Source organism: Mandrillus leucophaeus, unplaced genomic scaffold (assembly GCF_000951045.1).
Source record: "Mandrillus leucophaeus isolate KB7577 unplaced genomic scaffold, Mleu.le_1.0 Scaffold202, whole genome shotgun sequence".
Lineage (NCBI taxonomy): Eukaryota > Metazoa > Chordata > Mammalia > Primates > Cercopithecidae > Mandrillus > Mandrillus leucophaeus.
The window spans coordinates 3072372-3097076 of record NW_012102055.1 but is presented as its reverse complement, the minus strand read 5'-3'; positions in this window follow the sequence as shown (position 1 = coordinate 3097076).

Here is a 24705-nt window from a genome sequence, read left to right as displayed (position 1 = left end):
TATTTTGGAAGTTTATATCTTCATTCTCTTTTTCTTGTCAATCTAGCTAAACATTTAACAATTTTGTTGACTTTTCAAATAACCAAATTTTTATGTTTCATTGATTTTTCTGTTGTTTTTATTTTCTGTTTTATTGATTTTGGCTCTGGTGCAATCTCAGCTCACTGCAACCTACGCCTCCAGGGCTCAAGTGATTCTCCTACCTCAGCCACGTGAGGAGCTGGGACTACAGGCGTGCACCACCACACCCTGCCTCAGCCACGTGAGGAGGTGGGACTACAGGCATGCACCACCACGCCCAGCTAATTTTTGTATTTTTAGTAGAGATGGGGTTTTACCATGTTGGCCAGGATGGTCTCAATTGCTTGACCTCATGATCCGCCTGCCTCGGCCTCCGAAACTGCTGGAATTACAGGTGTGAGCCACTGTGCCCAGCTGCTCTGATCTTTACTAGTTTTTCTTTCCATTTAGTGTGGGTTCGATTTGTTCTTCTTTTCCTGAGTTCCTGAAGTGGAAGCATAGGTAATTGATTTGAGACCTTTTTTCTTTTAAAATATAGGTGTTTAGTGCTATAAGCACTCCTCTAAGCATTATTTTAGCACCATTCCATTTGTTTTGACATGTTGTGTTTTAATTTTCTTTCAGTTTCAATATTTTTCTAATTTCCCTTGTGATTTCTTCTTTAATCTATGGGTTATTTAGAAGTGTGTTATTTAATTTCCAAACCTTTGGATATTTCCAAGATTTCTTTATGTTATTGATTTCTACCATATTGTGATGGAAGAAGTAAGTTTACTGTAACAATCCAATTTAAAATAATGTAAATAAATTGAACTGGTGCTTCCTGAAGTTTTCTTTTTTTAACTTTTATTTCAGGTTTGGGGGTACATGTGAAGGTTACATAGGTAAGCATGTGTCATGGTTGTTTGTTGTACACATTATTTCATTACCCAGGTATTAAGCCCAGTACCCAATAGTTATCTTTTCTGCTCCTCTCCCTCCTCCCACCCTCCCCCATCAGACTCCTGCCTGTTGTTTCCTCCTTAGTGTTCATAAGTTCTTATCATTTAGCTCCCATCCTAAAGTTTAATGTGCACATAAACACCGAGGCATCTTGTTAAAATGCAGGTGTTGACTCAGCAAGTCTGGGATGAGGCCCGAGAATCTGCATTTCTTTCTTTCTTTTTTTCAGACGGAGTTTCACTCTTTTTGCCCAGGCTGGAGTGCAACGGCGCAATCTCGGCTCATCTAACAAGCTCTCAACTGCTGCTGGTCCTGGGACCATACTGAGTAGCAAGATTTAAAGATGATGATAATTTTCAAAATGCATAGTATTTAATTTCTTAACTCCATTTGTCTTGTGATCATTTCCAATTTATTCTTTTTAGTAATTATTACTACACATAAGAGTGTCTATTATTGGCCGGGCGCGGTAGCTCACGCCTGTAATCCCAGCACTTTGGGAGGCTGAGGCGGGCAGACCACCTGAGGTCGGGAGTTCGAGATCAGCCTGACTAACATGGAGAAACCCCATCTCTAGTAAAAATGCAAAAAAATTAGCCGGACATGGTGGTGCATTCCTGTAATTCTAGCTACTTGGGAGACTGAGGCAGGAGAATTGCTTGAACCCAGGAGGCGGAGGTTGCAGTGAGTTAAGATCATGCCATTGCATTCCAGCCTGGGCAACAAGAGCAAAACTCTGTCTTTTTGTTAAAAAAAAAAAAAAAAAAAAGAGTGTCTATTATTATAGTGCATTATAGTTTTGAGAGATATTTTTTACGCTTTATCCCACTCATTTTTCACAACCGTTAAGTCAAGCAGGGAAGGCACGCATTGGCCAGTTGCAGTGGTTCGCACCTGTAATCCCAGCACTTTGGAAGGCCGAGGCGGGGGAATCACAAGATCAGGAGCTTGAGACCAGCCTGGCCAACATGGTGAAACCCTGTCTCTACTAAAAATACAAAAACCCTGCCAGGCGTGGTAGTGGGCACATGTAATCCTAGCTACTCCAGAGACTGAGGCAGGAGAATTGCTTGAATCCGGGAGGCGGAGGTTGCAGTGAGCGGAGATCACCTACTGTACTCCAGCCTGGGCAACAGAGCAAGACTCTGTCTCTGAAGAAAAAAAAAAAAAGGCATGCATTTATTTTATTACCTTTCCAGGGCGAGGAAACTGAGCCTTGGAGAGGTTGAGAATGGCTTGATGTATTTCACATTTCATCATTAGACCATGCTCCTTCCTTTTAATGATATTATATATTTGTGAAGCTGACTTTCCGGTGTTTGCTGTGCCAAAAAAATTTAAAAGTACCATTGAAGGCCCATGGTGGTGTAGGCAGTGAAGGCGTCAGTTCCAATCAGACTCCGGTTTTGAGAAGTTGTGGAGTGCCCAGTAAGCACGTTCATATTTAACTTATTTAAGGATGTTTATTTTAGGAAGAAGTAAGTTTTTTAGGAATTATGTGTATTTTTTCAATGGCTACTAAATACTTGTGTTGTATGAACCTAATAATGGAAGTTTGGGGTATTCTTGTTCGCCTGGGGGTGCTGTGAAAAATTACTGAGATGCTCAGGGCACAGTGAGCTGAGAAAGTTTGGGGAATTCTACTATAAATAAATAATCCCACTATATGTATGGATCCATATATATGTCACATGTACATATCTTTATTTTTGTATTTAAATATAATATATTTATTGTGTGTCTTTAGCCAGGTTTCACTTTGGAGTGCATAATTTTCTCTGTTTGCTCACATGCATTATGAATTAATGAGTTGTTTTGTAATTGAAGCATGTTAGGGGAGAAATACATGTCTTTTCTAGGTTTTGCAAGTACTTGCTGTAGAGTCTCATATTTTTGCGGGTGTTGTCCTCAGGGATGTGGTGCCTTTTACTAATTACACTGATGCGAAAACAGAAGAAATTGCTAAAAGCCACAGGGGAGCGGGCAGCTGAACCAAGGGGCATATGAAAAGCAGGCTTCTCTAGACTCTGCCACACCCTTTGGGAAACTTATTAGGGGGGGAAAAATTCTCTAAGTCCTTTTTTTTCTTTTTCTTTTTTTTTTTTGAGTCAGAGTCTTGCTCTGTTGCCCAGGCTGCTGGAATGCAGTAGCGTGATTTTGGCTCACTGCAACCTCCGCCTTCCGGGTTCAAGCAATTCCCCTGCCTCAGTCCCCCAAGTAGCTGAGATTACAGGTGTGCACCACCATGCCTGGCTAATTTGTTTGGTATTTTTAGTAGAGACAGGGTTTCACCGTGTTGGCCAGGCTGGTCTTGAACTCCTGACCTTATGATTCGCCTGCCTTGGCCTTCCAAAGTGCTGGGATTACAGGCGTGAGCCACCGTGCCCAGCCAAAAATCCTCTAGGCCCTTGTAAAGTTTGCTTTATGGCTTACTTTGGGGCAGGGAGAAGATGAAACAAAATTTGTCATAAGAATTTAAGATGTCAACCTAACTAATTTATCAGGGCTTTCAGCTGCGACAGAAGAGATAACAACCAGCCCTTCAAATGCTTGATAATGTACCTAAGTTCGAATCAAGATGGAATCTTCTTGGATATCAATTTTTTCAACTCGAAGCTTCCCTATACTTATAAATCTTGATTGTTTTGTCTGGACATGAACAAGACTTTTGAGCATTGATTTAGTATGATGTGTGAATAAAATGAGGTAACGAAAGTTAGTGATTTTTTTTAGTTTTATTTTATCTATAATTGACACATAATTGTACATATTTATGGGGTACAGTGTGATGTTTTAATACATGGGTACATTGTATAATAATCATATTAGCATAATTAGCATTTATGCTTTATACATTTATACTTTAAGCATTTGTTATTTCTTTGTGGTGATAACATTCAAAATCCTCTCTCCTAGCTCTCTTGAAATATATAATACATGATTATTATTCATAGTTATAGTCACTCTATTGTGTAGTAGAACACCAGAACTTATTCTTCTTGTCTAACTGTAACTTTGTGCTGGTTGACCACCCCTCCCCTCCCCAGGCTTTGGTAACCACTATTCTCTCTACTTCCATGAGATCAACTTTCTTAGATTCCACATGTTGCTGGGTGCAGTGGCACATGCCTGTGGTCCCAGTTTCTTGGGAGGCTGAGGCAGGAGGATCGCTTGAGGCTGGGAGTTCTGGGCTGTAGTGTGCAATGCTGACTGGGTGTCTGCACTAAGTTTGGCATCATTATGGTGACCTCCCGGGAACAGGGGACCACAAGGTTGCCTAAGGATGGGTGAACCAGTCCTGGTCGGAAATGGAGCAGGTAAAAACTCCCTTGCTGTTTGGAGTGGGATTGGGCGTGTGACTAGCCACCATACTTAAGCCTGGGCAACATAGCAAGACCCCATCTCTAAAAAAGGAAATTTTAAATTTTTTGTATAAACTAATATTTTTTATAAAATAAATTTTTTAAAAAAGAAAAAATTTAATAAAAAATAGATTCTACATGTGAATGAGATTACTCAGTATTTGCCTGAAAGCTAATGATTTTAAAAGTCCAGAAGAATGGTGCCTGCTGTTCTCATGATGGCATTTTCTGCCAGGGCGTGAGCTAACATCTGGCAGACGGTGCCCTCTAGAGCTGTTGAGCGGTTCCAACGATGGTAACATCAATACACATCCCCGAGCTCTGCCCCTCTCAAATCGAATCAAAAGCGCTGGGCATGCAGCCCAGGTTTAAGTATTTTAAAAGGGCCCCCAGATGTTTTAATGTACATCCAGGATTGAGAACCACTGACATAAAGCCCTTTGGTGTTTAATACATTGAGTTTCTCATATTTCTAAATTTTCTCTTGAAATCCTACTACAGAGGACCTTGGTAACAGGCCTTGACTTTTTAAAGTTTTTAATTTGGATTATTGGTGAATCCACACTTGAGTCAACAGGTTGAAGGTTAATCCTACCCCTAAGGAAAGAAATAAAACCTTTCTGGTTCAAGAAGCCCAGCTCTTATCTTACAGGAGAACATGGAGAGAAATGGCATCAGCCTATTCATAACTCTTCTGCCCACCTGGCCGGAATCAGCAATTTAGCATGCAATCGTAGCTGTAGTTCACATCTATTAATCGGTCAGCACCTGGGGGGCTGTATCTTTGTCTTAGGTCTCCATGCTGCCCTCTGCAAGCCTGTGTATTACACTTGGTCAACAGAGTGGACCCTACAGCCCTCACCCCCATTGCTGGCGCCTTTGGGAAGTGCCCACTCTGCCCAACCTTACCTTGCAGTTCTCCTAGGCCCAATAAGAGCTCAATTAATATTCATGCATGCACTAATGTATTCAACACATATTTGCTGTCTTTTGAATAAATGGGGCCCCCGATTATATTTTCTGCATTATAAACACCTTCCAAGGCTCGCCTTCTCTCTCTACCCCTGCATTTCTGGTCCTAGCTGAGGTCCTGTCATCTCTTAACCTGGGCACCTGCAGTCACTCCCTAATCAGACTTGCTCCTTCTAGTCTCATCCCCTTCAAACCCAGCCCACACACTGGCCAGAACCATCTATTTAAAACTCCAGGGGCTGGTCTCTGACCTCTTCCTTAGCAGCCATCTTGTTGCTCCCAACCTCAGTGGATCCTTGAGCAATGTCAACTGATGGCTTTGCACACAGATCCCTTACAGGGATTGTTTCAATCACCTCCTATTCATCCTGCGGGTGAGAAAGGGATTCCTGTCCCAGGGTTATGGGAATGGCCAAACACAGGACACCTCACACTGGACGGAGGAGATGGCAGCAGTTTATAACTCACATTCTGGGTCAGAACACAGCAAAGCGTGTAGGGCCACAGGGGCTGCGCTTGGGAACAGAGTGAACAGCCAGGGTCTGGAGTCAGGCTTTGTGCTATCAAAAGGGTAGGGTGATTCCTGGTTCCTGCGGGAGAATGTGATGGGCTTGTCTGAGTAATTTCTCGGGCTGACAGGGAATGGACTGACATCCACTGGTCAGAGATAAGCAGGAACTGCACCATGTTTGGCTAGGGGATCTTATCCAGGAGAGCAGAAGGGAGGGGAATTTGTGGTTAGAGCATTCCAGGCTCTCTCAGTTTGACCAGATGTCAAAGCAGCACTTAATATTGAGCCAAATTCTAGGCCTTACATCACAGGCACACAGGTGAGCTCCACCTCTGTGGGCTCCTCCATGTCCCCACTCCCAGTTACTCTCTGGCTAACTCTTATTTTTCTGGTCACCCTTATTTTTTAACTCTGGTCTCCTCTCTGGTAGGCCACTTCCCTGGCCTCTCCTATCTAGCTGGGTTGCTTACCTATCCTAGGTACTCTTAGTGCATTTTTTTTCTCCTTCTTTTTTTGAGACGGAGTCTCACTCTGTCTCCCAGGCTAGAGTGCAGTGGCACTATCTCGGCTGCAACTCCGTCTCTTGGGTTCAAGTGATTCTCCTGCCTCAGCCTTCTGAGTAGCTGGGATTGCGGGCATGTGCCACCACACCCAGCTAATTTTTGTATTTTTAGTAGAGACAGGGTTTCACCATGTTGGCCAGGCAGATCTTGAACTCCTGACCTCAGGTGATCCACCTGCCTCAGCCTCCCAAAGGGCTGGGATTACAGGCATGAGCCACTGCACCCGGCGGGGTACTCTTGTTGCACCCTCTTGCCCATGTCAAAGTCTATATACACATGTAGAGATGAGTCTCTAAATTTAACGTTTTTTGGGGGATACGAGAATTGCAATTTGGGGCATACACATAGACTAGGTACTCTCTGGTGTGTCTGAAGAACAAAGAGAGAGTTGGGGGTTTTATTTTTAAAAAGAAACGTTACCTGTGGTCTTGAAAGAAAGTTCATGGGTATTAGTCAAGTTTTTGGGAGCTGGCAAGTTCCAGTTGGTGAGTCACAGGCCTGCGTAAAATCAGTCTTTGAGTTATAGCAGCTACTGGATAAAGCTGGTTCAAGGCTGGTCTTGTTTCAGCAGCTATTGGGTAAAGCTGGTCTTGGGTTACCACAGGTAGCTTTAGCTGCTGGACTTGTAGAGAATTAAATTTTTGGAGCAATGCTGTATGCCCCAAGTGCTTTTCCCTTCTGGCTTCTCAACTCTGTTTTTGTTGGGTATGACAAAAATGACCCAATTTGTATAATCAACTTTCACACTCAGAAGTTAGCAAACTACACTTAACCACACTCCGTCTTCTCCTCTACAGTGTGGGCTCCTTGTGGACAGGGGCCTGGCACAGTTTATTTGTTTTCATATCTCTAGTACCTGCCCAAGGAAAAGTGGTACATTTTAAGAATATAACTCAAAAATCCTAATTTACTTTTGCTATGTTTTATACAGCAAGAAAAAGCAAGTCCATTGGAATCCCTCAGACAAAACAGACGACAATAAAAATTTCAAACTCTACAGGGAAATCGTGGGGGAAATTACATTACTTAAAAAATGGTTGGGTGTGTTTGCCCACACCTTAAATCCCAGCACTTTGGGAGGCCAAGGCAGGAGGATTACTTCAAGCCGGGAGTTCAAGACCAGCCTGAGCAACATAGTGAGACCCTATCTGTATAATCTGTATATATTTTAAAATTAGCCAAGCATGGTAGCACATGCCGATAGTCTTAGCTACTCGGGAGGCTGAGGCGGGAGGATTGCTGGAGCCCAGGAGTTCGAGGCTGCAGTGAGCCATGATTGCACCATCACACTCCAGCCTGGTGACAGAGTAAGACCTGTCTCTTAAAAAAATTGTTTTGTGAATATATCCTCTCCCTACTCCTTTTCTTCACAATGTTTGGCTGGGTGCACGTGAACGCTTGCTCTCAGCATACGTTGGCGATTTTGCTGCCTTCCTCTTAAAATGTTAAGCACGAGGTCAAAGAGAGTTTGTAGTTCTGAAGTACCACTTCAAATCAGTGTGCTGGGAGCTCGTTCTCACAGCCAGGAGCCGAGCTCCGCTTTAGTTTCACACAGAGTTTATTCACATTGGCAATGGATGCTCTGTCCAGGTTTGTGAATCCAGTGGATTTGGATTTGTTTCCTTCAGAGCCTTCTGGTAGGAAACAAATATACTCAGAGACAAAGCTTTTATCATCCCCGACCCATTGCTAGAGAAGAATTCAGCATCTCATGACTACTAAGGAGCAGAGCCAGGATTCAAACCAAGGTGTGTCCAGCTCCCAAGACTACGCAGAGTGGAGTTAGGCCAGAATGTGGAGGGCATTGGCCCTCGCAGAAGACCAGTATGGCAGAGGGGACAAGCTAGCAGCCTCGGGCCCCACAGGACCCAAAGACAAATTGTGTTTAAACTGTGCTGTACTTACAATTTTGTTCCCATTTTTTTTTATTGTGGTAAAATACACGTAACATAGAACTTGCCATTTTATCCATTTTAAGTGTATAGTTGAGTGGCATTAAATACATTCATAGTGTACAACCATCACCACCATCCATCTCCAGAACTCTTTTTATCTTGCAAAACAGAAACTGTATCTGTTAAATGCTAATTCTCCATTCTCTTCTCTCCCAGCTCTCAGCAACCACCATTCTATTTTCTGTCTCTGTGACTTTGACAATTCTAGATGCCTCATAGAAGTGGAATCATGCAGCATTTGTCTTCTTGTGACCGGCTTATATCACTTAGGGTGATGTCTTCACGACTCATCCACATTGTAACACATGTCAGAATTTCGTTCCTTTTTAAGGCTAAATAATGTCTCATTGTATACACTCAAATATATCACATTTTGCTAATCCATTCACTTATTGATGGACACTTGGTTTCCTGGTACAGTTTGGCTATTATGAATAATGCTGCTACAAAGAGAGGTGTGTAAATATCTGTTAGTATCCCTGCTTTCAGTTCTTTGGGAAGTATACCCAGAAGTGGAATTGCTGGATCATATGGTAGTTCTATTTTTAATTTTTTGTGGAACTGCCATACTGTTTTTCACAGTAGCTATATGGTTTTACATTCCTACTGACGAGGCACAAGTGTTTCAGCTTCTCCACATTCTCGCCAACATTTGTTATTTTCTTTTTTAAAAAATAATAGCCATCCTAATGGGTGTGAGGTGGTACTTCATTGTAGTTTTGGTGTGTTTTTCCCTAATGATTACTGATATTGAGCATCTTTCCATGTGTGTATATAATTTTTTAAAAAAATTAGTTGTCAACATGAAATACCTGTACATTTCACAATAACTCCAAATTCCTGGCTTCTCTTGACAAAACAAGAGATCTGGTTCAGCTGGGCACTTATTTCCACAAGGTGGCAGTCAGCTACTCAGGAGGGTGGCTGCTCTCTAGAAAGGCCATACATTCTCTGGTTTACCACAGTCCCCACCACTCCCTGTTGCCTGACCCCAGGTGGCACGAAGTTCAGGACTCCCTAGGGGATGTTAGCAGTACCTCGACTTGTCCATGTCTTCAGATCTTCAGGCCAACGACTCACCCCGGCCTCATGCACCCCTACCCTGCCCCTGGGCCTTGTGAAAACTGCCAGAACAGCTCCGGAGACCACATCTGACTTTTCTGCGTGCTTCCTGCAATCACCTCTGAACAGGAGCCAAGAAGTATTTGCCAAGCAAATAAGAGAATGGAGCCTTTCTCCATAAATCTTAACAAAGCAGTTAAGAATCTAGGTGTGACCAGGGAATGACATCTTGAGCCCAAATGATTTCGGGAGAGGCTGCCAGAGGCTTTTTTGAATGAAGAGCAGCCCAAGCATGGCTGAGCTGGGCACGCAGCCACATTTCTGGCATTGTGCTTTCACGGCGAAGGTTTGATGAGGCTTTCTTGGGGTGACAGAGTGAGGAGACCAAAGTTGCTGGGCATAACCCTTCTATTGTTGCATTAACTGGACAAATATGTGGAGGGCTTTTCTAGGTGACTAAGGCCCTAGCAATGCCCTATGGGGTGGAGCTGGTGGGTGTTCCCCTCTCCCATGGGAGGCAGCCAGTACCCAGGAACTTTGGCTGGGGACGCCAAGACTCAGAAAACAAAACCTGGGACTTCGCGTGTCTGAGAAGATAGGCAGGATCCTCCACGCCTCCACCCAGACTGAACCTGGTGAATCACCCAGTGTATCACACTGTCAGGAAGGCAGGCACTGAAGTGTCCGGGGCAAACTCAGAGAGAAGAGAAATTTTCCAAGCTGCCTTCCTGGGACCTCCCAGTCTTACCCTTTATGCAAGGACTTAACAACATCAACACAGTGGAAAGCGGTCACTCCTTTCTACCACCTTGAGGATGAGTACCCATCTCACAGGACAGGAGGGTGGAGGTTTGTGTCCCAGTGACACGTGACCCTGGACATGAACTATAAAATCACTGAACTACTAAAGGTCTAGTTGGTCATCTTGAAATTCCAAGTTTCTGGCTAGGTTAGTTAGGTGAATCAATGATGGTTTTAGCAGAAAGATGCTGCAGCTCTCTGGGGCAGGAACTCATCATTTTGCGGACATAGGCCTGGCTCCAGAAATACTTAAGGGGTCCATGGGACATCAGAGTAAACAACCAGCTGCTTCATTATTGTAGTAGTAATCACCAAGTTGATTGTGCACCTGCCTTAAGTGCTTCCTACAAGCCAATCACTCTTCCACACCTTGGCCACACATTGATCCTTTTGATTATCACCACAGGGCTTTGAGGTCTGAATGAATTCCAGGATGGAGGTGTCGTTGGGGCACCAACAGACAGTGCCTATGGCAGAGAGTGCCCATGGCAGACAGCTCCCAAGGGGCAGTGCTGGGAGCCAACCTAAAAGCTTGTTCTTTCAACTCCTACAGGATTAGGGTTGTGATTAGGGTAGTCAGATGTGGTAGCTCCCATAAAAACAGCTACCTGCTTTCCCTGCCCTCAGAACACTATTCCACAAGCAAATCCCTGCCCCATGCCCCTCTTTTTTCCCAAATGAATCAAGAGCACCTGTGTCCATTATGATCTTTACTCCTCACAATACAATAAAATGGGTGTTGCTCTAATGCCATCATGAGCTCCACTGTTCAGAGCAGAAAACAGACCCAGAGAGATTTGGTGGTGTGGTCACTGGCATAGGCTGGGAGGCCGAGGAAGGCACCGCCTAGATCTCCCTGCCCGGCCCGGGGTTTCTGATGCTCTGCCCCCAGTGGGTTACCGGCAAATTCACGGTGCATAAATTAGCTTATTGATAACTTCTAGATGGGCAACTTCAGATAATTGACAATCTCACTCCCTACTCGTATCATGTAGCAAAATCTTCTTAAATGATATTTTGGATTGACATTATTATAAAATATATTACTATATTTCCTGCATTTTTTCTTACTTTTTTCTTCCTCAATTGCCATATTTGGCAATTTTGATGGAAATTTTTCTAAAATAGATCACACAATTTTTTATGTCTTTTCTTAAGAGTAACTTTTAAAAATAACTTTATCATGGAAAGTTTTGAAGATACACAGAGATGGTTCAGAGTTGAGTGAATCCACAGTGCGCATCGCCCAGCCCCAGTTGCCATCAGTGGTGACTGGTCCTGCCCCCTACAGCCCACTCAGTGACATCCCCCTCCACCCATATAATTCTGAAGCAAATCCCAGACATTGTATCATTTCATTTCTAGATATTTACACATGTATCTCCAAAAGATACAATTATTTTTCACCACAATCACCCTACTCTTTTTCCTTTTTTCTTGAGTCTCACTCTGTCGCCAGCCCAGAGTGCAGTGGTGTGATCTTAACTCACTGCAACCTCTGCCTCCCGGGTTCAAGTGATTCTCCTGCCTCAGCCTCCCGAGTAGCTGGGACTACAGGTGCGTGCCACCAAGCCCAGCTAATTTTTGTATTTTTACTAGAGATGAGGTTTCACCATGTTGGCCAGGATGGTCTCGATTTCTTGACCTTGTGATCTTCTCGCCTCAGCCTCCCAAAGTGCTGGGATTACAGGCGTGAGTCACCATGCCTGACCACCCTGCTCTTTTTACATATGAAAATTTAATAAAAAATTTTTTCTTTCTTTCTTTCTTTTTTTTTTTTTTAAAGAGACAAGGTCTCACCATATTGCATGGGTTGGTCTCGAACTCCTAATCTCAAGTGATCCGCCAACCTTGGCCTCCCAAAGTGCTGGGATTACAGGTGTGAGCCACCGTGCCTGGTCAAAATTTCTTAATATTTAATATATTCAGTTGTATTCAAATATTCAATTGTATCATACATTTGTACATTTTTAGTAGAATTTTTTTTTTCTTTTTAAAAAACCTTTTATTTCAGGTTCAAAAGTACACGTGAAGGTTTGTTACATAGGTAAACCCATGTCATGGGGTTTCTTGGACAGATGATTTCATCACACAGGTATTAAACCCAGTACCCAATAGTTATCTTTTCTGCTCCTCTCCCTTCTCCCACCCTCCACCCTCAAATAGACCCCAGTGCACCCTGGATGTTGGCTCCAGAATCCAATGTACGACCCCAGCATGCTGTTAAAATTAGGTAACAGTTTAATACAGGGAAGAGAGATTCAAGGATGCTGACTTCCATTATTCTCTGTGTCTTTGTGTGAATCGTTTCCCTTTTACTATTAGCAAGGGGAACAAATTATACTCCTTAAATAGCATTTTACAATTCTCTGTTGAAAATGAAGATGGTTCAGGTTGTTACAAGCCATACCAGGCCTCCTTTGAATTATTCAAATCCCAGAGTTATTTCGATATGAAAGAAATGTTTCTAGTTTTTAAATATGACTAACTCCAGGCAGAAGTGGAAACTGGTACAACTACCTTGGAAACCCGATTGGCACAGTTTCCTAAAGCTAAACACATCCATATCTTTGGATCCAGCAGTTTCACACTTCTGTGTGTATACTGAAGCAAAATGAGTGCATGTAGGACCACCAAAAACACCTGCAGGCATGTTTTCAGCATTTCTTTTTGTAGCATCCTCAAACTGGAAACAACTCAAATGCCCATCAACAGAGGACATACGTCATTAGAGAAATGCAGATTAAAACAGTGGTGGGATACCACTACACACCTATTAAATGACCAAAATCCACAAAATCCGGAACTCTGACAACACCAAATGCTGATGAAGTTGTGGAGTGACAGGAACTCTCATTCATTACAACACAAATGAATTTTTGTGGGAATGCAAAATGATACAGCCACTTTGGAAGACAGTTTGGTAGTTTCTTACAAAATTAAAAATATTCTTACCTTTTTATCCGGCAATCATGCTCCTTGGTATTTATTCAAAGGAGCTGGAAACTTATGTCCACACAAAAACCTGCACACAGATTTTATAGTGGCTTTGTTCATAACTGCCCAAACTTGGAACCAACCAAGACGTCCTTCCGTAGGTGAATGGATAGTTCATCCAGACAACTGTAGTTCATCCAGACAATGAAATATTATTCAGTGCTAAAAAGAAATGAGCTAGCAAGCCGTGAACAGACATGGGGGAAACTTAAATGCATATTACTAAGTGAAAGAAGTGAATCCGAAAAAGCTATACGCTATACGATTCCAACTATGTGACATTCTGGAAAAGGCAGCAGTAAAAGGTCAGTAGTTTCCAGGGGTTGGGAGGAGAGGAATAAATAGGAGGAGCACAGAGGATTTTTAGGGTACTTTGTGATCCTGTAATGGTGGGCACGTGTCATTATACATTTGTCCAAACCTGCAGAATGTACAACACCAAGAGAGAACCTTAATGTAAACTATGGCCCATGGGTGATAATGATGGCCAGTGTAGGTTCATTGGTTATAATGAACAAATGTGCCACTCTGGTGGGGGATGTTAATAATGAGGGAGGCTTTGCATGTGCAAGGGAAATCTTTGTATCTTTTTCTCAATTTTGCTGTGAGCATAAAACTGCTCTAAAAAAATTAAGGGCCAGGTATGGTAGCTCACATCTGTAATCCCAACACTGTAGGAGGCAGAAACAGGAGGATCACTGAAGCCCAGGAGTTCAAGACCAGCCTTGCCAACACAGCAAGACCCCACCTCTACAAATAACAAGAAAATTAGCTGAGTGTGGTGGCACATACCTGTGATCCCAGCTACTCAGGAGGCTGAGGCTAGAGGATTGCTCGAGCCCAGGCACTTGAGGCTGCAGTGAGCCATGATCACGTCACTGCACTCCGGCATGGGCAACAGAGCAAGACCCTGTCCCCGTCTCGAAAATAAATTAACAAATAAAAATTTGAAAAATTAATGACAAAGAGAAAGCTGACATGTCTGGTTTTGGGGGAAGAACGTAAAGAAATTAGAATTAGCACCCAATCACTTCACCATAGCATACTAGACTATCAAGCAGAAGCAAGCCCTGGGACTAACTGGCCACAGCAAGGAGGTGAGGGCAGGTAGAGCCCAAGAACCATCTCTTTCCTGATCCCTTTCCAATTTCCAAATAAAATTGACCTCCTTTCTTAATGCTCATAGTATGCCCCATACGGAAATCTCTAGTTGTATTTTCTTACTTAGCAACATTTAAATAGCGATTACATGTGTATTAATATTTAATTACAATAATTAATAATAATTTAAAATAATGGAAATGTAATCCTCATAACAACCCTCGGGCAGTTATCATTCACATTCCCATTCTACAGCTGCAGAGACTGAGGCACAGACAAGTTAAATTGGTCAGTTGACCAAGGTCTCCCAGCCAGTAAGTGACAGAGTGGTCAGGCTGGGTACAATCAATGAGGGGGACCAATCTAGCCAGTAAGTGACAGAGTGGTCAGGTTGGGTACAATCAATGAGGGGGACCAATCTAGCCAGTAAGTGACAGAGTGGTCAGGTTGGGTACAATCAATGGGGGGGACCAATCTGGCAGAGGGACCAGCACCCAGGGCATGTTCAAGGGGAAATGGCCAGGGGTGGTGAAGTTCAACTCTATTTCCAGCCCTAGGCTGGAAATGATCCTAGGCTGGCTGGGATCCATGAGCATGGGATGTGTTTCCATTTGTTTGTGTTGTTTATGATTTTTTTCAGTAGTGTTTTGTAGTTTTCCTTGTAGAGGTCTTTCACCTCTTTGGTTAGGTATATCCCAAGTATTTTATTTTATTTTTTTTTGCAGCTGTTATAAAAGGGGTTGAGTTCTTGATTTGATTCTCAGCTTGGTTGCTTTGATTCTCAGCTTGGTGTGTAACAGAGCTACTGATTTGTGTATACTAATTTTGTACCCGGAAACTTTGCTGAATTCATTTATCAGTTCTGGGAGCTTTTTGGAGAAGTCTTTAGGGTTTTCTAGGTATATGATCATATCATCAGCAAATACTGACAGTTTGACCTCTTTTTTACCAATTTGGGTGCACTTTATTTCTTTCTCTTGTCTGATTGCTCTGACTAGGACTTCCAGTACTATATTGAATACAAATGGTGAGAGGGGACATTCCCTGTCTTGTTCCAGTTCTCAGGGAGAATGCTTTCAATTTTCCCCTGTTCAGTATTATGTTGGCTGTGGATTTGTCATAGAAGGCTTTTATGGCCTTAAGATATGTCTCTTCTATGCCAATTTTGCTGAGGGTTTTAATGATAAACGGATGCTGGATTTTGTCAAATAATTTTTCTGTGTCTATTGAGATGACCATGTGATTTTTGTTTTTAATTCTGTTTACGTATATCTCATTTATTGACTTGTGTATGTTGAACCAACCCTGCATCCCTGGTATGAGACCCACTTGATCATGGTGGATTATCTTTTTGATATGATGTTGGATTTTGTTGGTTAGTATTTTGTTGAGGATTTTTGCATCTATGTTCATCAGGGATATTGGTCTGTAGTTTTCTTTTTCTTTGTTATGTCCTTTCCTGGTTTTGATATTAGGGTGACACTGGTTTCACAGAACGATTTAGGGAGGATTCCCTCTTTCTCTGTCTTGTGGAATGGTGTCAATAGGACTGGTACCAATTCTTTTCTGAATGTCTGATAGAATTCAGCTGTAAATCTGCCTGGTCCTGAACTTTTTTTTGTTGACAATTTTTAAATTACCATTTCAATATCACTGCTGGTTATTGGTCTGTTCAGAGTTTCTATTTCTTCCTGGTTTAATCTAGGAGAATCGTATATTTCCAGGAATTTATCCATCTCATCTAGGTTTTCTAGTTTACGTGCATAAAGGTATTCATAGTAGCCTTGAATGATCTTTTGTATTTCTATGGTATTGGTTGTAATATCTCCTGTTTCATTTCTAATTGAGCTTATTTGGATCTTCTCCTTTTCTTGGTTAATCTTGGTAATGGTCTATCAATTTTATTTATATTTTCAAAGAACCAGCATTTTGTTTCATTTATCTTTTGTGTTTTTTGTCTCAGTTTTGTTTAGTTTTGCTCGATCTTTGTTACTTCTTTTCTTCTGTTGGGTTTGAGGTTGGTTTGTTCTTGTTTCTCCAGTTATGTGTGGTGTGACCTCAGATTGTCTGTGTGTTCTCTTTCAGACTTTTTGATATAGGCATTCCAGGCGATGAACTTTCCTCTTAGCACCACCTTTGCTGTATCCCAGAGGCTTTGGTAGGTTATGTCACTATTATGGTTCAGTTCAAATAATTTTTTAACGTCTATCTTGATTTCATTGTTGACCCAATGATCATTCAGGAGCAGGTTATTTAATTTCCATGTCTTGGCATAGTTTTGAAAGTTCCTTTTGGACTTGATTTCCATTTTTTTTTCACTGTGGTCTGACAGAGTACTTGATATAATTTTGATTTTCTTGGCCGGGCATGGTGGCTCATGCCTGTAATCCCAGCACTTTGGGAGGCTGAGTCAGACAGATCACTGGAGGTCAGGAGTTCGAGATCAGCCTGGCCAACATGGAGAAACCCCATCTCTACTAAAAATACAAAAATTAGCCAGATGTGGTGGCAGGTGCCTGTAATCCCAGCTACTGGGGAAGCTGAGGCACGAAAATCACTTGAACTCAGGAGGCAGAGGTTGCAGTGAGCCAAGATTGTGCTACTGTACTCCAGCCTAGGCATCAGCCTAGGCATCAGAGTCAAACTCTGTCTCAAAAAAAAAAGATTTTCTTAAATTTCTTGAGACTTGTTTTGTGGCCTATCATGTGGTCTATCTTAGAGAATGTTCCAAGTGCTGATGGATAAAATGTATATTCTGCAGTTGCTGGTAGAATGTTCTGTAAATATCTGTTAAGTCCATTTGTTCTAGGGTATAGTTTTAATCCATTGTTTCTTTGTTGACTTTCTGTCTTGATGACCTGTCTAGCGCTGTCAGTGGAGTATTGAAGTCCCCCACTATTATTGTGTTGCTATCTCATTTCTTAAGTCTAGTAGCAATTGTTTTATAAATGTAAGAGCTCCAGTGTTATTTGCATATATATTTAGGATTGTGATATTTTCCTGTTGGACAAGTCCTTTTATCATTATATAATGATCTTCTTTGTCTTTTTTTAATTGATGTTGCTTTAAAGTTTGTTTTTTCTGATATAAGAATAGCTTATATCTTAAGTGAACTCGTGTTTGCTTTTGGTGTCCATTTGCATGAAATATATTTTTCCACCACTTTACCTTAAGTTTTTGTGAGTTCCTATGTGTTAGGTAAGTCTCTTGAAGACAGCAGATACTTGGTTGGTGAATTCTTATCCATTCTGCCATTCTGTATCTTTTGTTTGTTTGTTTGTTTGTTTCTGTGTCTTTTAACTGGAGCATTTAGGCCATTTACATTCAATGTTAGTATTCAGATGTGAGGTACTATTATATTCATCAAGCAATTTTGTTACCTGAATACATTGGGGTTTTTCTATTGTGTTTTTGTTCTATAGATCCTGTGAGATTTATGCTTTAAGGAGGCTCTATTTTTGTGTATTTTAAGGATCTGTTTCAAGATTTAGAGCTCCTTTTAGCAGATCTTATAGTGCTGGCTTGATAGTGGTGAATTCTCTCAGCATTTGTTTGTCTGAAAAAAAAGTGTATCTTTTATTTTTTTTTTTCATTTATGAAGCTTAGTTTCACTGGATACAAAATTCTTGGCTAATAATTGTTTTGTTTAAGGAGGCTAAAGATAGGGCCCCAATTCCTTCTAGCTTGTAGGGTTTCTGCTGAGAAATTTGCTATTAATCTGATAGGTTTTCCTTTATAGGTTACCTGATGCTTTTGCCTCACAGCTCTTAAGATTTTTTCCTTCATCTTGACTTTAGATAACCTGATGACTATGTGCCTAAGTGATGATCTTTCTGCCATAAATCTCCCAGGTGTTCTTTGAGCTTCTTGTATTTAGATGTATAGATCTCTAGCAAGGCTAGGGAAGTTTTCCTCAATTATTTCGTCACACATGCTTTCCAGACTTTTAGATTTCTCTTCTTCCTCAGGACCACCAAACTTTTAGGAGGCTTTGTTCATTTTTAAAATTCCGTTTTCTTAGTCTTTGTTAGATTGGGTTAATAAGAAAGCCTTGTCTTCAAGCTCTGAAGTTCTTTCTTCTACTTGTTTGATTCTATTGCTGAGACTTTCCAGTGCATTTTGCATTTCTCTGAGTATCTCCTTCATTTTTAGAAGTTGTGACTGTTTTTTATTTATGCTATCTATTTCACTGAAGATTTTTCCCTTGATATCTTGTGTCATGTTTTTTATTTCATTAAGTTAGACTTCACCTTTTTCTGGTGTCTCCTTGATTAGCTTAATAATCAACCTTCTGAATTCTTTTTCTGGCAATTCAGAGATTTCTTCTTGGTTTGAATCCATTGCTTGTGAGCTAGTGTGATCTTTTGAGGGCGTTGAAGAACCTTGTTTTGTCATATTACCAGAACTGTTTTTCTGTTTCATTCTCATTTGGGTAGACTATGTCAGAGGGAAGATTTGGAGTTCAAGGGTTGCTGTTCACATTCTTTTGTCCCATGGGATGCTCCCTTGACGTGGTGCTCTCCCCCTTCCCCTAGGGATGTGGCTTCCTGAGAGCCAAACTGCAGTGATTGTTATTTCTCTTCTGGATCTAGACACTCAGTGGAGCTATTGGGCTCCGGACTGGTACTGGAGTGACTGCACAGAGTCCTGTGATGTGATATGTCTTCAGGTCTGTCAGCTGTGGATACCAGCACCTGCTCCAGTGGAGGTAGCACGGTAGTGAAGTGAACTCTGTGAGGGTCTTGGTTGTATTTTTGTGTATTGTGCTGGTTTTGTGCTGGTTGGTCTCAAGCCAGGAGGTGGCACTTTCAAGAGAGCATCAGCTGCAGTAATATAGGCAGGATCAGGAGGTGAGCAGGGCCCTAGAGCTCCCAAGAGATTATGTCCTTTGTCTTCTGAGTTTTTCGGTTGTCTCCAGGGACCTGCAGCAGCAATCAGCTTCCTTCAGAGGGTCTGTGGATTCTCTTGGCTTTTCTGGTATGTTCCTGCAGTGGTTCTTGGAGCAAAAGGCCATAATGTGAGTCTCCACATGTTGCTCTGTCCATCTGAATGGGAGCTGTAAGTTAGTCCTGTCTCCTATCCATCATTTTGCTCCAAAAATCAAAATATAATCATTTTTGATGGGCAAAAATCCTGTTAGAAAACACAAAAAAGAAAAATCTTACTCATAATACCCAGAAAAGAAAAAATATCTAGGAATAAACTCAGTTAAAATTAATTTATATAAACCAAAACTTTAAAGCTCTAGCTAGCAAAGAAAAACGCCGAATAAATAGCAATATACACCCTAGTTTTTAATAGGAAGAACTAATAATACATTTTCTTTTCAAATTTATCTAAAAATTTAATGCAATTTCAATTAAATACCAACTTTTTAATTAGACAAGCTGATTCTAAAGTTCATAGAAAAAATGGCCAAGAAAACTCTACAGAAGAAGGCTAACAAAGACTACTTTTTCCAAATGATAAAAGGCATTATAAAACTATATTTAATTAAGGAAGCGTGAAATAGTACATGAATGAATGTATAGCTAGATAAATGGAAGAAATTAGAGTGCTAAAAAGTAAATCCAAATACATATGGAAAGATGGCATTTCAAAGCAGTGAAAAAAAAGATGGATTATTCACGAAATGGCTTTGAGACAGCTGACTACCAGCCAGAGCCATCCCTTACTCCATACACCAAAGTCAATGCCAGATGGAATAAAGTACTTTAAAAACATATGAGAACCAAAAGAAAACATGAAGTTTTTAAAAATCATCTTCAAATAGGGAAGAGATTTTCATGTAAGACATAACACCCAGAAGCCATAAAGGAAAAGATTACTATATTCATGTGCATATAACACATTTAGGGTAAATACTGACTTAAACAATGTTTTAAATGACAAATTTGGGAAAAAACATTTGATACTCATATGACAAAGGCTCAATTTGCCTTAATATGTAAAGAATTGTTATTAGAAACAAAAACAGCTAGTGACTATCAATAATCCAACTGTCGTCAGTGGGCCGGTTCAGGTTCTTGACTTCATCACACAAAAGAAATTGATAATAAATCCAAAGTAAGAGTAAGCAAAAAAGTTTATTGCAAAGCACAGAGTACATTCTGAGAGGCAGAGCAGGCTGCTTAAAAGGAGAGACGGCAACTAGTGCCTTAAGGGAAATTCCCTTTAGGGGAGCAGATCATACCTATTCATAAAATACTGGTGAGGTCAAGTATGCAAAGGAGGACCATCGGTTAGCGTATGCACTTGCTGTCTACGTGCTCTAACATTTGTCACATGTATAAAAGCATAAAAGTCTCCACCTAGGGGTGTCTTTTTTACTAGTAAATTGAGGAAAAGGTCACTGTAAGCTAAACCTTGAGTCTAGCTGTGCATGTGGGACCCCAGAGAAGTCCCTATCTCCTCAAAGCAGGAATTTGTAGCTAATAGCTTCTTGGGCTTTTGGTGATGATTGGCTGGAGACTGGGGAAGCTACATCATGAGAAAGGGGCTTTTCCCAGCCATATCGGGTATCAGAAATTTGTAATCATCTGGCAGTCAGCTGGTGCCTTGCAAAAGGCTATCACTCTTTTGCTACTTTGCAAAGAGTTAGGTGCTAACACGCGAGGGTGCAAACGAAAGGAGTCCACTGCAAAAGAAGCCCACAGGGCTTCATGCAAGGAAGCAAGTCAAAGTGGCCTCCTAACCTTACTTATCCTGCCCCACAACCACGTGAAAGAAAAAAGGAGCAAAAAACAGGAACATGTAGATATACCTTTTTATTAAAAGGTGCTCAGTCTAACATACAATTAAATAAATGGGAATTCCAACAATGAGACAGTAAAAGTGTAAAGATCAGTAATTCACACTGTAAGCACATAGGAAAAGCGCTGCTGATGGGAGGAGAATGGCTGTGATTTCTTTCAGGGGCCCTGTGGCATTAACTCTCCAAAATGAAAATGTACGCACCTTTGGATCCAGCAATTATTCCTCTACTAGGGATTTACCCTACAGATATCCTTGAGGGCAAAATTTGATGAACATTACTAAAATATTGTTTAGAATAGCATGAGATTAGGGCCAGGTGCAGTGGTTCACACCTGTAATCCCAGGACTTTGGGAGGCCAAGGTGGGAGGATCACTTGAGGCCAGGAGTTCGAGACCAGCCTGGTCAATATAGCAAGACCCATCTCTTAAAAAAAAAAAAAACCTGAAATTAGAAACAATTCAAATAAACATTCAACAGGAGACTGGCCAAGTATGTTCCAGAATAGGGATTAATATACTCTTGCTTGATGGGCCAATAACAAGTATTTTAGGTTTTGTGGCCAAGAAACAAGATAAAGGTTATGTAGGTACTGCTTAAATGCAACAATTTAAAAATTATAAAACCATTTTCAGCTTAGGTACAAAAACAGGCAATGGGCCAGCTTTGTTCTGTGGGCTGTAGAATGAAGACCAATCTAGAACATCCACATAATAGAATGCTATCCAGGGCACAATGAAGTATGTCAAAATATTGATTGTATGGGAAAATCCCAATACATACATTTTTAAAAGCAAAGGATAAAGTAGGATACGAACTCAACATGCAAAAATCAGTTGTGTTTCTATACATTAACAATGAGCAAGTATCAGAACACAGTGGCTCACACCTGTAATTCCAGCACTTTTGGAGGCCGAGGGGGGTGGATTAAGATCAGGACTTCAAGACCAGCCTGGTCAACATGGTGAAACCTCTTTATTAAAGATACAAAAAAATTAGCCAGGCGTGGTAGTGCATGCCTATAGTCTCAGCTCGGGACTACTCGAGAGCTGAGTAGTAGCTTCAGGGGACTGAGGCATGAGAATCGCTTGAACCTAAGAGGCAGAGGTTGCAGTCAGCCCAGATCGTGCCACTGCACTCCTGCCTGTGCAACAGAATGAGAATTTGTCTCAAAGGCAAACCAAAACAAAACAAAAACCCAAAAAACCAACAATCTGAAAAGGAAATTTAGAAAACAATTTCATTTATAGCAGTATAAAAAAATAATAAAATGCTTAGGAACTAACCTAATACAGGAGGTGAAAGACTGGTACAATGAAGACTACAAAATATTGTTGGAAGAAATTAAAGAAGACATAAATCAACAGAAAGACAACCCAGGTTCAGAGACTGGAAAATTTAATATTGTGAAGACATCAGTACTTCCAAAAGCAGTCTACAGATTCAATGCAATCCCTGTCGAAATCCCAATGACAGTTTTTGCAGAAATAGAAAAAATCCATCTTTAATTCATATGGAATTTCAAGGGATGTCTAATAGCCAAAATAATCTTCAAAAAGAAGGACCAAAGCTTACTATAAAGTAAAACTTTATATAGTCGTATATACAAAATACACTTTTTTTGGTATAAAACTTACTACAAAGCTATAGTCATGTGAACAGTAAGGTACCAGCATAAAGACAGATATACAAACCTATAAACCAATGGAACAGAGAGAGCCCAGATTTAAACCCTCACATATATGGTCAATTTTTGACATGGATGCCAAGGCCATTCAATGGAAAAATGCCAGGGAAACCAGATATCCACTTGCAAAAGAATGAAATTAGATCTTTTTCTTACACCATATACAGGCATACCTCATTTTACTGCATTTCACTTTACTGCACTTCGCATATATGGCATTCTTTGCAAATTGGAGATTTGTGGCAACTCTTATGTTGAGCAAATCTATCAGGGATGTGTCTCAACAGCATGTGTTCACTTCATGTTTCTGTGTCACATTTTGGCAATTCTTGCAATATTTCAAACTTTTTCATTATTGTTATATCTGTTATGGTGATTTATGATCAATGATGTTTGATGTTACCATTGTTAATTGTTTTGAGGCACCTGATTACTCAACCAACAGGCCATTTCCCATCTCTCTGTACTCACCTCAGGCTTTCTTATTCCCTCAGTCACAACAATACTAAAATCAGGCCATTCTGCATGCCATTTAGAACATCTGTGATTCTGGCTGGGCACAGTGGCTCATGCTTGTAATCCCAGCATTTTGGGAGGCCAAGGCGGGCAGATCACTCAAGGTCAGGAGTTCGAGACAAGCTTGGCCAACATGGTGAAACACTGTCTCTTCTAAAAATACAAAAATTAGCCAGGCGTGGTGGTGGGTGCCTGTAATCCCAACTACTAGGGAGACTGAGGCATGAGAATCCCTTGAACCCAGGAGGCAGAGGCTGCAGTCAGCCAAGATCGTGCCACTGCACTCCAGCCTAGGTGAGACCGAGACTCAAAAAAAAAAAAGAAATCTGTGATTCATGGGAGGAGGTTAAAATATCAACATTCACAGGAGTTTGGAAGAAGTTGATTCCAAGCCTCGTGAATGATTTTGAGGGGTTCAAGACTTCAGTGGGGGAAGTAACTATGCATTTGGTGGAAACAGCAAGAGAACTAGAATTAGAAGAGGAGCCTGAAAATGTGACTAGGTTGCTCTAATTTCATGATAAAATTTGAATAAATGAAAAGTTGCTTCTTATGGATGAGCAAAGAAAGTGTTTTTTCTTGAGATAGGATCTACTCTTGGTGAAGATGCCGTGAACATTGTTGAAATAACAACAAAGGATTTGGAGTCTTACATAAGCTTACTTGGCAAAATAGCAACAGGGTTTGAGAGGACTGATTCCAAAGTTGAAAGAAATTTTAATGTGGGTAAAATGCTGCCGAATGCATTGCATGCTACAGAGAAATCTTTTGTGAAAGGAAGAACCAATTAGTGTGGCAAACTTCACTGTTGTCTTATTTTAAGAGATTGCACAGACACCCCAGCCTTCAGCAACCACCACCCTAATCAGTCAGCAGTCATGAACATTGAGGCAAGACCACCAGCAAAAATAGTACAACTCACTGAAGGCTAAGACAATCATTAGCATTTTTTAGCAATAAGGTATTTTTTCATTAAGGTATTACATTTTCACTATAATGCTATTGCACACTTAATAGACTACAAGGTAGTGTAAACATAAGTTTTATATACACTGGGAAGCCAAAAACTTTTTGTCCTTGGCTTTATTGTAATATTCGCTTTATTAGAGTGGTCTGGAACCTAATCTGCTATATCTCTGAGGTGTACTTGTACAAAAATTAAATCAAATTGATCAAAGGCCTGAATTTAAGAGCTAAAACTCTTAGAATAAAACATAGGGGGAAAGCTTCATGACATTAGATTTGGTAATGATTTAGTTGTTTGTGCTTCTGGACACGACACCGGGCTTCAGCCTCAGAGACAGAAGTTGCAGTGAGCTGAGATCACACCAGTGCACTCTAGCCTGGACACCAGAGTGAGACCCTGTCAGAAAGAAAGAAAGGAAAAAAAGAAAGAAAGAGAGAGAGAGAGAGAGAGAGAGAGAAAGAAGGAAGGAAGGAAGGAAGGAAGGAAGGAAGGAA